The sequence below is a fragment of the Manis pentadactyla genome, chromosome 13, assembly GCF_030020395.1.
Source record: "Manis pentadactyla isolate mManPen7 chromosome 13, mManPen7.hap1, whole genome shotgun sequence".
NCBI classification, from domain to species: Eukaryota; Metazoa; Chordata; class Mammalia; order Pholidota; family Manidae; genus Manis; species Manis pentadactyla.
In genome coordinates this window covers 47,499,480-47,517,928 of record NC_080031.1, presented here as the reverse complement: position 1 = coordinate 47,517,928, position 18,449 = coordinate 47,499,480, and positions in this window count along the sequence as shown.

Here is an 18,449-nt window from a genome sequence, read left to right as displayed (position 1 = left end):
GATATAAGCACCACAGTGAGACACAGAGAGAGATCACCAAGCAAAACAAAGGAAACCCGTGCACTCACCTTCCTGTGCTCCAAGTAACATTCATCTCTGAGGAGGACTCCCTAGGTCAGGCTAAATGAAGAGAATTGCAGACTAATGGTATTAGGCTTTATTAAAATATGTTTTTATGAGAAACAGTGCAGTGAGTGAAGATGGCATATTTCAAGTTCAAATATGCCTCTGTTTTTGAGGCTAATTCTTTTATGGCACTACATTTAAAATTTTAATTTATACTGAACAAAACTCTAACTCTTAAAGCATATTAATAGCATTCAAAGTGATCATTCTTATATTTTTGCTATCCTGATTGTTTTGTTTGACCACTTAATCACACTACAATATTTATCAATGTTTAATGAGGTATGGCTATTTAAGCAGAGTAAATCAAATCAATGCCACATTTTTCATATCATACTACAAAATATTCTTTCTGACCAGTAGTCCCCACAGCATGTTAACAGGTATGGGCAATCTCACCATGCTCCCAGAATTCCTTCTCATGGACATCTCAAGCTCCAAAGAGCTCCAAGTCTTGAAAGGTCTGCTGTTTCTAATAATTTATTTGGGGGCCCTGGCTTGAAATTTTGTGACCTTTACTGTAATTGTAATGGACACACATCTTCACTTCCCATGTACTTCCTCACAGGTAATTTATCATTGTCAGACTTTGGTTACATCTCAGTTACTGTTCTCAAATCCATCATAATGAATTAACCATAATTAACCTTTGGACAGAACTTAACTTCAATAAAATAAGTATAATAACAATGATAATAATAATAATTATAATTACAATTATAGATGTTTCCTGTTCTCACTCTTCAAATGCCCATATATGTAATAATTAATGGATTCTTTCTAGGCAACTATTTCTATGGTATTATAATTCAGGAATTGTCTAGAAAGATAAATCATATCCCCTAGTTCACCCTGACTGGGAACAAAAGCTTGCATGAAAGGACAGTTATATCTAAATGTAAAAATATGTAAATTTCACCTTTGGCAACACATAATTTATTTTCACTGTTTCATGTTTATTTTTTGATCATGTAAACTCACTATGTAAAACATTTTGTATATGGACATTTATTTCAACATACATATATACATATATCTATGACCATTCAATTTACAGTTAGTAGATAATAACAGAAATACTTAAATATAACCCTGTAAACAAGTTTATCCATCAATAGCAAAAATATACTTCATAAAATCTATTTCACAGTGACCATGTATCAGAGAGGTTGCAGCTAACTTAAATAAATTGATACAAAAACCATGGAAGCACTTCTGTCTTGAAGTCCGGAACAAAATAAAGATGAACAATATATAAAAATGACCAATGTATTAAATGTACATTTCTGTTAAGTTTTGAAACTTAAAATAAATCATAATTTAGAGAAACAAAGAATACAGCATAGAAATAAGGTGACTGAGTTCAGTTGCTGACATTCTTACAGATGAGAGATGGGTAGCACATGATGGAGGAAGGTACTGGGAATCCAAAGGCTGATACAGAAGCCAGCAGAGATGCAAAAAGAACAAGAAAACAGTGTTGAACTCCCACTATATAACTAGTTATATAAAATACATTCTTCTCACTATCCCTAGAAAATGCTAATGAAAATATTGATTGCTTAATGCTTATTTCAGCAGATGTCAATAATGGGAAGGGATTTATACTTAGGAAAAAAACTTTTGCGATGTTCTTTATATAAATAAATAAATAAATAAATAAAATAACATGTGAACAATGTAACTTAATGGTGCTGATCCCTGTTCAATCAAAAAACAATGCATAACTTTTGACTCCCTGAAAACTTAACTATTATCTTACTGTTGACCTAAAGACTTACCAATTTAGACAGTAACAGTGAAGTCAATTAGCACAATGTATGCTATATATGTGTTCTTACAGAAAAATATGCTAGAGAAAAGAAAAAAATAAAATCATTATGAATGTCAAAAATATTTTCCAATTTATTTACTGAAAGAAATCCTCACATAAGTGGACCAATTGTGGGTAAAACTGCAATATTTCCAGAATATCTTGCCTGGCCATAGTGCATCTCCATACCAATAGGTGTTTCCAAGGGGTGGAAAGAAGTAGTCCACCTCCATATCAGTAGGTGATTACAAGGAGGAGTGAGGGAATATCTGGATGGGAGAGGCTGGGTGGGACACCCTTCTTCAGCAGCCAGGACACAAGAGACACTGACAAGCAGAGTGGATGACTGCTTGTCAGCAATAAATGGGTTTCTTCCACTTTATTTCTCCCTTTTACTGGTTTCAGTTTCAAACGTATTTTGCCTCGGGATTTCCCTCAGAGTCACACCAGTGGGGTTTAAACCCATGTTCTGTAGGACCAACTGTAACCCTCATGACGTGAGGCACCACGGAGGTAAAACACACAAGAAATTTTCCTTCAAATACAATAATTGCAATTATTCATATTGAATGTGGCTCTTTTTGTTTTTGTCTTCTGTTAATTTTGGTAAATGTTACTGTAAAACAAATTTGATTTTTTCTTTGTTAATTCAGATCAATTGGTGAGAGTTTATGAAAATATGACTGTTTCAATTTGTTCAAAAAGCAGGGCTTTTTACCTCATAGCCTTCACCACATTACATTTATTTACTCTGTGATTCATGAATGTCTAAACTCTTTTAACTTCCAGATGATGAAATGATTTTGTTCAAAATAGAGCTATACCCATTTGTACTCTCAGCAGCAAGCACCAGCATGATACTTTCTTTAGATCTTGCTTAAGTATGGTCTAGCCTAGCTTTCCAGTCATTGCCATGGTACATTTACAAAGCTGTGTACCATTTTTGTCTGATAAGTACTTTTTTAATTGTTAGAGACTAGAGCATCTCATAATTGCTAAATGCTATTCTTTGCCGCACTTTATTGAGTCTCTGGCCATTACCTTTGATGTGAAAATGTCATTACCCTATTCATTAGAATGTGTATACACACACATATATATATGTATATATATACATATATATACCCTTTGTTAATAACAAGCAAAAAAAACTCTTATTTTCCTACTTGTACTTAACCATACACTTCTGAAGATGTAAATTTTATTTTAATACCAGCATATTCTTTTAACTGTACCTTCTAGATTTTAGATGTTGCTTTGGGAGTTTAAAAAAATGCCAGATTATGAAATTCTTTTATATGATTTATGTAAGTATGTCATTTAAATATTGACTCTTAACATATTCATTCACCATTTTAAGACTTAAAGAAAGAAGTAGGTGATTTTCCCTCCTTTGAGGATTTAGTGATCCTGTCATGACCTACAAAACAATTCACTTCCCTTTTTCTTTGGGAAAACCCTTTATCAAGATATTAAATTACCATGAATATACTTACTTATTTGTGAGAACTCTTTTATGTTTCTTTGATTTATTTTTTTCTGCATCAGAAATGGTACTGTATTATTTATGAAGTATTTAATAATATTAATGTAATCATATTTGCAATGATGTATTTCAATAATTGAATATTTTATAAGACCAATATAACTTAATGAACATATAGAATGAAATTCTTCAATTCCAAAGAAATTAACTGCAGCAATGAGATTTCACTTAATTTATTAATGCTTCTGAGTGAAGCTTTCAATTATGGTATGTTTTAGTCTTACCTCTGAATGTAGAATTTTCTCAAAGTGCTATGTACATATTTTTGAAAATTTGAAATTTTTTCCAAGATAGATTAATAATTACCCTGCAATGTTATACATACTTGATATATCATGGTTTTAACAGTACTTGTAATATTTGAAGCATTTTTGGTGTGCTCATAAATAATTCAGAAAATATATTTTATTATTTTCTTTTTTTATGGAAAAGATTCTACTTTCATCATATATTAGATTAAAGATTTTAAAATGTGTTCATTTTTTAGGTATTTATGTTTTTTAACTTCAAGGTAAAATTTATTGTACTGAAGATTTTTATTGTGGTCATGTAAGTTTAATTATTAGTGTATTTTAAGACAGATATGTGACTATTAAAGAGAAAAAGGAAATTGGCATAATAATTGAATCATGTATGCAGGTTGGAATTTTTTTTAAAGATATCAATTTGGCTAAGATATATACAGTACCTTTGTCATACTGTTCTACTATATGAGAGTTTGGAAGGTTGGAACAAGGGGTTAACTGGATTAGTTTAAGTAATTGTTAGTCATAAAAATAAAATGTGAGTTTGTTTGGCAGATTCAATGTGTTCACATTTCCCACTTTTAAAACAAAAATATTCATGAAAAAGAGTAAGTATATCACAGGAGAAAAAGATGGTGACATGAGAAGTGAGACAGAAACCTCTTCTCAAAACCACATGTAACACAAAAATACAGCAAATACAACTAATCCTGAAAGAGTGACCTGAAGACTGCAGAACAGACTGCCAAAATCTGTGTAAAAAAGACCTCACAGGAAAGATTTAAGTAGCAAAGTCATGATATGGTGGAACCCAAGCTCTCACCCCACCCCAGCTCAAAGGTGGGAGGAAGATAAATGGAGTGGGGAGGGAGTAGAAACCCAGGACGGCTAAACACCCAGACCAAGAAACCTGCTCCAGGAGCACAAACCCACACTACATGGTGTTCTGGATATTAGTGGGGTTGGAAAGCAAAGACAGGCAGAATGCTCAGAGATACTGAGATTTCAGCTGCTTGTGGAGAACAGGTGTCCACAACTGGCTGCTCTGGAACACAAGAAAGGCAGGGACGTGGAAAGCCTTCTCGACAGCAATATGGGTGCTAAAGGGACAAAGATCACATAGCTTGCTGCTCAGGAGAGAGGACAGGGGGATAAAATCATCCCATCACACTCAGCCCAACAGGTTGGGAACTTTCAGGAGCTTTAGATGCTCCATCCCCTGGCTGGCAATGCAGCACCAAGGCACCCCACTACAATACGCAGGTGCCACTCCTTCATCCTGGCAATCAATGACCTACACATCTGCTGACACTACAATTGTGCCAGGCCAGCTGGATGGTAGCCCTGCCTACGGCAGCCAGAGGGGATGAATACAGTGGCTCCTCCCTGCATGCACAGACCATTGGACCTGGCAATGGAGGCAGGCACTGCATCTGGGAAGCAAGAAGGAGCTCTTACCTCCTGGCAGGTGCCAGTAACATGTGCCTGTGAGCCCTGCCATCGCTCCAGGTGCTGGGCAGCTCCAGAGAGGAGAGCTCCTGGGCACTAGAGGGTACCATCTACACAAAGTTAGTACTCCATAGGAATCACTAGAATGAAATGGCAAAAAATAAATTGTACAAACAAAAATTCAAATGGCAGAAACAGGGCAAGGTGAACCTGAAATCACCAATTGTCTTGATGAACATATCCAAATAAAATTATAAATATGCTCACAGAGATACAGAAAATATTCAAGATCTCAAGGGGGACTTCAACAAGAAGATAGAATCTTTGAGAAAATATAATATCTGAAATGAAACACACAATGGAGGGGTTTAAAAGTAGATTCAATGAGGTAGAGGAGATGGTAACTGAAATAGAAATTAGAGAACAGGAAAGCAGAGAAGCTGAGGCACAGTGAAAAGAAGGATCTGAGGAATGAAAGAATACTGAGAGAATGGTGAGACCCATCCAAACGGAACAATACTCACACTATAGGGGTACCTGAAGAAGAGAGAGAAAGAGGGATAGAAAGTCTCTTTGAGGAAATATTTGCTGAAAACTTCTGCAGTCTTGGGAAGGAAATAGTCTCTCGATCATGTAAGTGCAAAGCTCTCCCAACACAAGGGACCCTAGGAAGACAACACCAAGACATATGATTAAAATGGAAAAGATCAAGGACAAGGGGAGAGTGCTGAAAGGATCCAGAGAGAGAAAAAGATCATGTATAAGGGAAAGCCCATCAGGCTGACAGCAGACTTCTCAGCAGCAACCAAATGGGCCAGAAGTGAGTGACATGATAGATTTAATGCAATGAAACAGAAGGGCCACAGAGAATACTCTACGTGAAAAGATTATCATTTAAATTTGAGTCAGTGATTAAACAACTTCCAGATAAGCAAAAGTTGAGGGAATTTACCTCTCACAAACCATGTCCACAGTGTATTTTAAAGGGACTGCTATAGAGAGAAGTGCTCTTAAGGCTAAATAGCTGTCACCAGAGAAAATAAAACCACAGTAAAGGAAGTAGATCAATTAATTAATAAGCAAATGCAAAATTAAATCAGCTACCCACAAAGTCAGTCAAGGGATACACAAAGAATACAGAATATGACACCTAACATATAAAGAGTGAAAGAGGAAGAGGACAGAAAAAAAGAACCTTTAGATTGTGTTTCAAATAGTATAAAAGGGTGTTAAGTTAGACTATTAGATAATAAGGAAGCTGACCTTGAACCTTTGGTAACTACACATCTAAATCCTATGATGACAATACGAACATATCTATCAATAATCAGCCTAAATGTAAATGGACTGAATGCACCAATCAAAAGTCATAGTGTTACAGACTGGATAAAAAACAAGACCCATCCATATTCTGCCTACAAGAGACTCACTTCAAACCCAAAGACATACCCAAATAAAAAGTGAAAAGATGGAAAAGGATATTTCATGCAAATAATAAGGAGAAAAAAGCAGGAGTTGCTGTACGTGTATCAGAGAAAAGAGATTTCAAAACAAACACAATAACAGGAGACAAAGAAGGACATTACATAATTATAAAGGGGTCAGTCCAACAAGAGGATATAGCCATTATAAGTAGGTATGCAACCAACATACAAACACCTACATATGTGAAACAAATACTAATAGAATTAAAGGGGTAAACAGATTGTAACACATTCATTTTAGGAGACTTCAACACACCACTTACTCCAAAGGACAAAATAACCAAACGGAATATAAGTAAGGAGACAGAAGCACTGAACAACTTCTCAGAACAGATGGACCTAACAGACATGTACAGAACAATCCATTCAAAAGCAGCAGAATACACATTCTTCTCAAGTGCCCATGGAATGTTTTCCAGAATGGATCACATAGTAGGTCACAAGACTAACCTCAGTAAATTAAAAAAGATAGAAATTGTGTCAACCAGCTTCTCAGACCACAACAGTATGAAACAAGAATAAAATTATGCAAGGAAAACAAAAAAAGCCCACAAACACATGGCAGCTTAACAACATGCTCCTAAATAATCAATGGGTCAGTGAGCAAGTAAAAACAGATATCAAGCAATATATGGAGGCAAATGAGAACAACTCAGTGCCTTCACTGTGGGAAAAGCGAAGGCAGTTCTAAGAGGAAAGTATATAGCAATACAGGGTTACCTCAGGAAAGAAGAATAATGTCAAATAAACAGTCTAAACTCACAATTAATGAAACTAGTAAAAGAAGAACAAGTGAGGCCCCAAGTCAGTAGAAGGAGGGACATAATAAAGATCAGAGCAGAAATAAATAAAATTGGAAAAAATAAACCAACAGAAAGAATGAAAGAAACCAGGAGCTTATTCTTCTAAAAAATAAACAAAATAAATTATCCCATAGGCATACTTATCAAGGAAAAAAGAGAAGGTATACACATAAACAGAATCAGAAATGAAAAAGGAACAATCATTACGGACACCACAGAAATAGAAAAGAATTATTAGAGAATACTGTGGAAAAGTATACGCTAACAATTTGGATAACCTAGGAGAAGCGGACAACTTTCTAGAAAAATACAACATTCCAAGACTGACCCAGGAAGAAACAGAAAATTTGAGAAGACCAATTACTGTCCATGAAATTGAATTAGTAATAAAAAAACTACCTAAGAAAAAAAATCCCAGGCTGCATGGCATCATTTCTGAATTTTATCAAACAATTAAAGACCTAATAGTCATCCTTGTTAAAGTTTCCCAAAAAGATGAAGAGGGAATACTCCAAATGTGTTCTATGAGGCCAGCATCACTCTAATGCCAAATCCAGGAAAAACACCACAAAAAAAGAAAATTATGGACCAATATCCCTGATGAACAAATATAATGACAAAAGCCTGTGGGAACAAACCAGCAACCATTGGAATTCAAACTAGAAAATGTTCGCTTGAAGGACAATAACTAGCTTTCCATTGCCTTTAATGAGAATGTCCCTCTATGATGGAAGGACAAAAAAACAAATATTGAAAACCAAAATAGTCATAATGTCCAGGGTGATGTTGGAAAAATACTCTAATTGGAAGGGCATTTTCCAAATGAGTTCCATAATAAAATGGAAATTACTCTGCAGGAATCTGTTAATGGGAGAATAAAAGCACTCATCACATTCACAAACAGGTGGTATCTTTTCCTCTAGGGACAATTATGGAGCATCAATGAGCTTCTGGTCCCTGTTATCAATGGACAGTACCCTTCAAATATTCTGTATTGATAAGAATGATAATTAGGTTACATGGCTGTTCACGTGACTGGGCAGCATCCAGTTTAGAAGTCTATCACACAGTTTGGAGAACATAAAAAGAAAATTAGTTAAATGGGCAGAGTTGAGTGCTGTTTTCTACTTATTTTTCTGATTCATGGATAGGGATTAAAGGTCTGGTCATATTATGATTCAGAGGAACAATGGAAAACTAGACTCCTATAGGGATGCTCATATTAAAATTGTCTTTATGGAAATTGTTATTCTCTATATTTCTCATGTGGGAATTTAAGGGGTCTATTAAACTAGGACATGTTCATGGGCACCAGAAGGACCGACTCCAACATGGAAGTTGTCTGGGAATATCAAGCGGGTGCCCTGGAACTCTCATTTGAGGTGACCACCAGGGTCACAGAATGCCTATGCAAGGGGACCTGTATCAGTGAGGACTGGGCAGATGGGCACCATAATTTTATCATGATTTCTTTGATATATAATGCAAGCAACTCAGTTCTGATTCCCAGGGAGAAGAAAACAGATGTCATGGGGAAGATTCTTGGCAAAGAAGATACTGCACAAAGATGTCACTCTGGACAGATGCTGGAACTCTGGGAGATGACAAACAGGACCTGCCAGGTATAGAAACTTGTTTTGGATTTGGTTTTGCATACTCAGTGCTCTATGCAAATGCCAAGATTGGAACAGCAGATGTTGTAGCACCAATGGTGTAAATAGGTCATACCAAATAAACACATAATTTGCACATCATCCTCAGAGTAATTGTTTGACTGACAATTGAAATGCTCAGGTGAAGCACTGGTTTTATGAATCTAGGGAAACAGGAATACAGAGCAGGTCTCACTCATTCACAGGTGTGTTCTCACATTCAACATGAGATGGCAAGAGAGGATGCCCAGTAGGTGGAATCCTGCATTTCTTGACCCGTTGGTGGAAGAGAGTGTGGAAAGGAAGCTGGCATGATTGTGCAATTCTTCCTATATAACCTCAAATTTAATTTTTCCCTACCTCACCTAACCTTTCTGTTTCCACCTGGGCAGTGGTATCAAAATTAGGTCTACCCATGTGAGTGCCAGAAGAAAGAATGTCCTTAACAATGAAAATTTTACTTCAGTTTTAAAACTTTATATTAGAATTCCTGAGTGCATGGTAGGGTAGATAAGCCCCCACCTCTCTGACAATATTGGAATTGAGAATAAATGCAGTTATATACCCTGGTGGATGAGGTAGCCGTGAATTCTCTGCCTATGGAAGCCTACCCTAGGTGCATGGGAATGGGCTGAGGAGGAAGAACTGACTAAACTAGCATTCCTGTCAGCAAACTCTGCAGGAGAATTGACTGGATCTGAAATCTCTTGCAAAGGTAGAAATCTTAGAGAAAAAAATATAAATGGATAGAATTAGAAATTTCAGTTGAGGGAAAAATGAATGAATAAAAGCATTGTATAATGAGGAAATGCAATATTATATTTGTAATATAATAAAAGCTCAGAAAAAGAGGTAATACTGTCTCTTAGCTTAAGTGTATCTGATGCTTTAAGATGAACACATGTGTTTCTGTGGCTTTTCAAACCTGGTACATTAGAACAAATGCCTGCAACCTAAGTGTTCTAGAGTAATATATATATATATATAAAAGGTTGTAGTCTGAAAATTTACAAAATACCTTGAAAACTTGGTACATTTACAAGGGGTCAAATTTATCTGGTTTTAAAAACTGTCAGAGATAAGAGAAGATCTTTGAAATATGAGTATGCTACTACTTAATTTTGATGACTTAGTTATTGTTTTTGTATGTGAACATTTAAATGGAATCTGTTTAAAAAACATTTACATATTTAAAATATAATCCTTGATAATTCATCATTTTCAGTTATGTAATTGATTTTTTTATGCAATTGATTTTTAACTATTAAATTGGTTGCCTTATTCTGAGTAATTTCTATGTGTTTTTGTTCAACTACAGTTACTATTTCTACTGATCTTTTGTCTTTTGTTTTCCTTCTTCTGACAGCCCCTTTGGGTTGGATGGAATATCTTTATTTGGAGGCATGTCAGCTCATTTCTTTCACTTCAGATTCATCATTATGACTTCTTGAGGCCAGATCTAATTTGGAAGTAGTAAGGAACCCGTCGATCACAGAGCAGCAAATCCCTCAACTTTGGAGCACAAATAACCACTGATATGGTCTGCATAAAATCATCTGTCTCTAGTCTGACAGCCATGAGCAGAGCCCCGGGGGTAAAAAAAGCCACAACCTTAAATCTCTTCACTCAGAAATTACCAAGAAGATTTAAAAAAAATAGATGACAAGTAGGACTGAACAAGCAAGCCCATAATAACCAAAACCAAAACCAAAACCAAACCAAACCCATCTTATTTCTATTTTTTTTTTGAGAGGGCATCTCTCATATTTATTGATAAAATGGTTGTTAACAACAATAAAATTCTGTATAGGGGAGTCAATGCTCAATGAACAATCATTAATCTACCCCAAGCCTAATTTTCATCAGTCTCCAATCTTCTGAAGCCTAACAAACAAGTTCTTACATGGAGAAAAATTCTTACATAGTGAATAAGTTACATGGTGAACAGTACAAGGGCAGTCATCACAGAAACTTTTGGTTTCGCTCATGCATTATGAACTATAAACAATCAGTTCAAATATGAATATGCGTTTGATTTTTATACTTGACTTATATGTGGGTACCACATTTCTCTCTTTTATTATTATTTTTAATAAAATGCTGAAGTAGTAGGTAGATACAAGATAAAGGTAGAAAACATAGTTTAGTGATGTAAGAGAGCAAATGTAGATGATCAGGTGTGTGCCTGCAGACTATGTGTTAATCCAAGCTAGACAAGGGCAATAAAACATCCACGGGTGAAAAAGATTTCTCTCAGAACAGGGGGGGTGAGGTTCTAAGCCTCACCTCTGTTGATCCCCAATTTCTCACCTGATGGCCTCCCTGCGACTGTGCCTGTCTTAGGTTGTTCCTCCCTTGAGGAATCTTACCCGTCTCTGGCTAACCAGTCATCTTCCGGGGCCATACAGGGAAATGTAAAGTTGGTATGTAAGAGAGAAGCCTTCTTGTTTGAAAAGGTTAGCTTTTTACTTCTTTGCAGATTTATGCCCTGTGGCTTCTATGCCCAGCATTTGTCTTGAGGTAGGTATCTTTACCACTTGGAAGAATTATTACACTCGGTAAATTCGATATGAGGCATAAAATCTATTTAAGGGCTGTAATTAGGAAGGAAGAAGAAAAGCTATAGAAGTAGCAGGCGGAAGAAAACATGGGAAGATTGATTATTTCTTTGACATATCTTCTTGTAGAGTAACTTCAGCATGTGTAGGTTTTAAGCTACTACTTAAATTGCACACACACATTAACATAACAGGAGTATAGTTACATAACCAAAGCATACCTGTAATTACCAGCCATCTCCAGTGAAACCAAGAAAACCAGTTAGGCACCTTAGGCATTTGTGAAAACTTATCTATGATATGGTGGATATTGTCCAACTGAACTTGAACAGTCTGAGAGAAATCAGACAAATTAAAACAACCCATTCCTGGGGAATATTCACATCCCTTATGTTCTTTTAACAGTGAATAGTCTGTAGTTGTAAGATTTTGGAGCGCTACAATTTGCACTTCTCCTAATTCTTGGTTGAGTTCCAACAGTATAGATCCAGTCAAATTTGTTGTTTTACTGTATGCACAGGCCAGCTTAGATATCTCCTTCTTCATTTCCATGGCAAGTCCAGGAACTGGTGGGATGAGTGCATCTATACCTGTAGCAGTGCATGAATCTTTGTTGGGGTTTTTCGATGATCATCTTCTGGCATTAGTCTTCCAGAGAGTGCTGATGTTGGAAGTTCTTTTTCATATCGTATCTTAGTTCATTTTCGGGGTAGCCAAATTAGGCTTTGATCCTTTGTATAAACACAAACAGACCCTTTGCCTACACTTTTATATGCCCTTTGTACCATTGTGTAGAACTCATTAGAGGTCAGCACACAGGAAATGCTTTTTTTTGTTGTTGTTGTTATCATTAATCTACACTTACATGACGAATATTATGCTTACTGGGCTCTCCCCTATACCAAGTCCCCCCTATAAACCCCTTTACAGTCACTGTCTGTCATCATAGCAAAATGTTGTAGAATCACTACTTGTCTTCTCTGTGTTGTACAGCCCTCCCCTTTCTCCCACCACCCCATGCTTGCTAATCTTAATACCCCCCTTCTTCTTTCCCCCCCTTATTCCTCCCTACACACCCATCCTCCAGAGTCCCTTTCCCTTTGGTACCTGTTAATTCATTCTTGAGTTCTGTGAGTCTGCTGCTGTTTTATTCCTTCAGTTTTTCCTTTGTTCTTATACTACACAGATGAGTAAAATCATTTGGTATTTCTCTTTCTCCACTTGGCTTGTTTCACTGAGCATAATACCCTCCAGCTCCATCCATGATGCTCCAAATGGTAGGATTTGCCCTTTTCTTATGGCTGAGTAGTATTCCATTGAGTATTTGTACCTCATCTTCTTTATCCATTCATCTATCGATGGACATTTATGTTGCTTCCAATTCTTGGCTATTGTAAATAGTGCTGTGATAAACATAGGGGTGCATCTGTCTTTCTCAAACTTGACTGCTGCATTCTTAGGGTAAATTCCTAGGAGTGGAATTCCTGGGTCAAATGGTATGTCTATTTTGAGCATTTTGATGTACCTCCATACTGCTTTCCAAAATGGTTGAACAAATTTACATTCCCACCAGCAGTGTAGGAGGGTTCCCCTTTCTCCACAAACTTGCCAACATTTGTTGTTGTTTTTTGGATGTTAGCCATCCTTACTGGTGTGAGGTGATACCTCATTGCAGTTTTAATTTGCATTTCTCTGATAATTAGTGGTGTGGAGCATCTTTTCATGTGTCTGGTGGCCATCTGTATTTCTGTTTTGGAGAATTGTCTGTTCAGTTCCTCTGCCCATATTTTAATTCGGTTATTTGTTTTTTGTTTGTTGAGGCGTGTGAGCTCTTTATATATTCTGGACGTCAAGCCTTTATCGGATGTGTCATTTTCAAATATTTTCTCCCATACTGTAGGGTTCCTTTTTGTTCTATTGATGGTGTCTTTTGCTGTACAGAAACTTTTCAGATTAATATAGTCCCATTAGTTTTTTTTGCTGTTGTTTTCCTTGCCTGGGGAGATATGTTCAAGAAGAGCTCACTCATGTTTTTTTGTCTAAGAGATTTTTGCCTATGTTTTTTTTCCAAGAGATTAATGGTTTCATAACTTACACTCAGGTCTTTGATCCATTTTGAGTTTACTTTTGTATATGGGGTTAGACAATGGTCCAGTTTCATTCTCCTACATGTAGCTGTCCAGTTTTGCCAGCACCATCTGTTGAAGAGACTGTCATTTCGCCATTGTATGTCCATGGCTCCTTTATCAAATATTAATTGACCATATATGTCTGGGTTAATATCTGGATTCTCTAGTCTGTTCCATTGGTCTGTGGCTCTGTTCTTGTGCCAGTACCAAATTGTCTTGATTACTATGGCTTTATAGTAGAGCTTGAAGTTGGGGAGTGAGATTCCCCCTACTTTATTCTTATTTCTCAGGATTGCTTTGGCTATTCAGGGTCTTTGGTGTTTCCATATGAATTTTTGAATTATTTGTTTCAGTTCATTGAAGAATGTTGCTGGTAGTTTCATAGGGATTGCATCAAATCTGTATATTGCTTTGGGCAGGATGGCCCTTTTGACGATATTAATTCTTCCTAACCACGAGCATGGGATGAGTTTATATCTGTTAGTGTCCCCTTTAATTTCTATTAATAGTGATTTGCAGTTTTCAGAATATAAGTCTTTCACTTCTTTGGTTAGGTTTATACTTAGGTATTTTATTTTTTTTGATGCAATTGTGAATGGAGTTGTTTTCCTGATTTCTCTTTCTGTTGGTTCATTGTCAGTGTATAGGAAAGCCACAGGTTTCTGTGTGTTGATTTTGTATCCTTCAACTTTGCTGTATTCTGATATCAGTCCTAGTAGTTTTGGGGTGGAGTCTTTAGGGTTTTTTATGTACAGTATCATGTCATCTGCAAATAGTGACAGTTTAACTTCTTCTTTACCAATCTGGATTCCTTGTATTTCTTTTTTTGTTTGATTTCCATGACTAGGACCTCCAGTACTATGTTAAATAACAGTGGGGAGAGTGGGCATCCCTGCCTAGTTCCCGATCTCAGAGGAAAAGCTCTCAGCTTCTCGATGTTCAATATAATGTTAGCTGTGGGTTTATCATAAATGGCCTTTATTATTTTGACGTAATTGCCCTCTATTCCCATTGTGCTGAGAGTTTTTATCATGAATGGAACTTGAACTACGTCAAATGCTTTTTCAGCATCTATGGAGATGATCATGTGGTTTTTGTCTTTCTTTTTGTTGATGTGGTGGATGATGTTGATGGACTTTCAAATGTTGTATCTTCCTTGCATTCCTGGGATGAATCCCACTTGGTCTTTATGCATGATCCTTTTGATGTATTTTTAAATTCAGTTTGCTAATATTTTGTTAAGTATGTTTGCATCTACGTTCATCAGGGATATTGGTCTGTAGTTTTCTTTTTTGGTGGTGTCTTTGCCTGGTTTTGGTCTTAGTGTGATGTTAGGTTCATAGAATGATTTTGGGAGTATCCCCTCCTCTTCTATTTCTTGGAAAACTTTAAGGAGAATGGGTATTATGTCTTCCCTGTATGTCTGATAAAATTCCGTGGTAAATCCATCTGGCCTGGGGGTTTTGTACTTTGGTAGTTTTTTTATTACTGCTTCAGTTTCATTGCTGGTAATTGATCTGTTTATATATTCTGTTTCTTTCTGGGTCAGTCTAGGAAGGTTGTATTTTTCTAGGAAGTTGTCCATTTCTCCTAGGTTTCCCAGCTTGTTCGCATATAGGTTTTCATAGTATTCTCCAATAATTCTTTGTATTTCTGTGGGGTCCATCATGATTTTTCCTTTCCCGTTTCTTATACTGTTGATTTGTGTTGACTGTCTTTTTCTCTTAATAAGTCTGGCTCGAGGCTTATCTATTTTGTTTATTTTCTCTAAGAACCAGCTCTTGGTTTCATTGAATTTTGCTATTGTTTTATTCTTCTCAATTTTATTTTTTTCTTCTCTGATCTTTATTCTGTCCCTCCTTCTGCTGACCTTAGGCCTCATTTGTTCTTCTTTTTCCAATTTCGATAATTGTGACATTAGACCATTCATTTGGGATTGTTCTTCCTTTTTTAAATATGCCTGGAATTGCTATATACATTCCTCTTAAGACTGCTTTTGCTGTGTCCCACAGTAGTTGGGGCTTTGTGTTGTTGTCGTTTGTTTCCATATATTGCTGAATCTCCATTTTGATTTGCTCATTGATCCATTGATTATTTAGGAGCGTGTTGTTAAGCCTCCATGTGTTTGTGAGCCTTTTTGCTTTCTTTGTTTATTTCTAGTTTTCTGCCTTTGTGGTCTAAAAAGTTGGTTGGTAGGATTTCAATCTTTTGGAATTTACTGAGGCTCTTTTTGTGGTCTAGTTTGTGGTCTATTCTGGAGAATGTTCCAAGTGCACTTGAGAAGAATGTGTATCCTGTTCCTTTTGGATGTAGAGTTCTGTAGATGTCTATTAGGTCCGTCTGTTCTAGTGTGTTGTTCAGTGCCTCTGTGTCCTTACTTATTTTCTGTCTGGTGGATCTCTCCTTTGGAGTGAGTGGTGTGTTGACGTCTCCTAGAATGAACGCATTGCATTCTATTTCCTCCTTTAGTTCCGTTAGTATTTGTTTCAGGTATGTTGTTGCTCTTGTATTGGGTGCATATATATTTATAATGTTTATATCCTCTTGTTAGACTGAGCCCTTTATCATTATGTAATGTCCTTCTTTGTCTTTTTTTACTTTCTTTACTTTGAAGACTGTTTTGTCTGATACCAGAATTGCAACACCTGCTTTCTTCTCTCTGTTGTTTTTATGAAATATCTTTTTCCATCCCTTGACTTTAAGTCTGTGCATTTCTTTTGGTTTGAGGTGAGTTTCTTGTAAGCAGCATATGGATGGATCTTGCTTTTTTATCTATTCTATTACTCTCTGTCTTTTGATTGGTGTATTCAGTCCATTTACATTTTGGGTGATTATTGAATGGTATGTACTTACTGCCATTGCAGGCTTTACATTTGTGGTTACCAAAGGTTCAGTGTTAGCTTCTTTACTATCTTACTGTCTAACTTAACTTGCTTGTTGAGCTATATAAACGTGGTCTGATGATTCTTTATTTCTCTCCCTTCTTATTCCTCCTTCTCCCTTCTTTGTATGTTGGGTGTTTTGTTCTGTGCTCTATTTAGGAGTGCTCCCATCTAGAGTAGTCCCTGTAGGATGTCCGGTAGAGGTGGATTGTGGGAGGAAAATTCCCTCAACTTTTGCTTGTCTGGGAATTGTGTGATCTCTCCTTCATATTTAAATGATATTTGTGCTGGATACAGTAGTCTTGGTTCGAGGCCCTTCTGTTTCATTGCATTAAGTATATCATGCCATTCTCTTCTGGCCTGTAGGGTTTCTGTTGAGAAGTCTGATGATAGCCTGATGGTTTTTCCTTTGTAGGTAACCTTTTTTTTCTCTCTGGCTGCCTTTAATACTTTGTCCTTGTCTTTGATCTTTGCCATTTTAATTATTATGTGTCTTGGTGTTGCCCTCCTTGGATCCCTTGTCATGGGAGTTCTGTGTACCTCTGTGGTCTGAGAGGCTATTTCTTCCCCTAGTTTGGGGAAGTTTTCAGCAATTATTTCTTCAAAGACACTTTCTATCCCTTTTTCTCTCTCTTCTTCTTCTGTTACCCCTATAATGCGGATATTGTTCCGTTTTGATTGGTCACTCAGCTCTCTTAAAATTCTTTCATTCCTGGAGATCCTTTTATCTCTCTCTGCATCAGCTTCTCTGCGTTCCTGTTCTCTGTTTTCTAGTCCATTAATGGTCTCTTGCATCTCGTCCATTCTGTTTTGAATTCCTTCTGGAGCTTGTTTTATTTCTGTATTCTCCTTCCTTAGTTCTTGCATATTTCTCTGCAAGTCCATCAGCATGATTATGACTTTTGTTTTGAATTCTTTTTCAGGAAGACTGGTTAAATCTATCTCCCCAGGTTCCTTCTCAGGGGAAGATGTAGCAGTTGCCGAAGCTGTCTGGGTTAGTCTTGTCTGGATCAAATTTTTTTGCCTTTTCATGTTGACAGGTGCTATTGACTGTCAGCTGGGAGGGCCAAACTTTCACTTGCTACTGGCCTTTCTTTACTGGGACAACTGTGACCCCTAGTGGCTTGTGTTGGGTAATTGCGTGTAGGCTGGGTCTTTGTGTCTTCCCCAGCTGGTATGGAGGAATTTCCCTTTCTGTGGGCATGGTCTGCCTTAGGCTGCTTCTCTGCTTTCGCAGCGCCCGGAGGGGTAATGGACGGGGGTGCTGTTTGGCTGTTTACCTCCATGAGGGGTCTCAGAGATTGTGCCCAGGGGGTTAGTGCACCTGGTTTTCCCTGTAATTTCCAGCCACTGGGCTGTGACCTGTGTTGTTTCTGTCCAGCTGTTACGTCCCTGTCCCTTTTTAGACTTTCAAAAAGCACTAGCTTTTCTTTGTCACAGGGGCATCAGCTTTGGAACCCGCTCAGAGGTCTTGCTGCCCTGTTTCCCTAGTTTCCAGCCCTCCACGCATGCACTGTTTCTGCACTCTGGTGCGGGTGGCTGGGGCTGGGTGTTTAGCAGACCTGGGCTCCCTCTCCCTCCCGCTGGGTGCTGGGGTAAGCATGCTCAGATCCCGCCAGGCCAGGGGTTGTATCTTACCCCTTTCACCTGGCGCTGGGCTGTCGCACGTGTGGATGTAGTCTGGCTGTTGTCCTGTGTCTTCTGGTCTCTCTTTTAGGATTAGTTGTATTTGTTGTATTTTCAAAAATATATATGTTTTTGG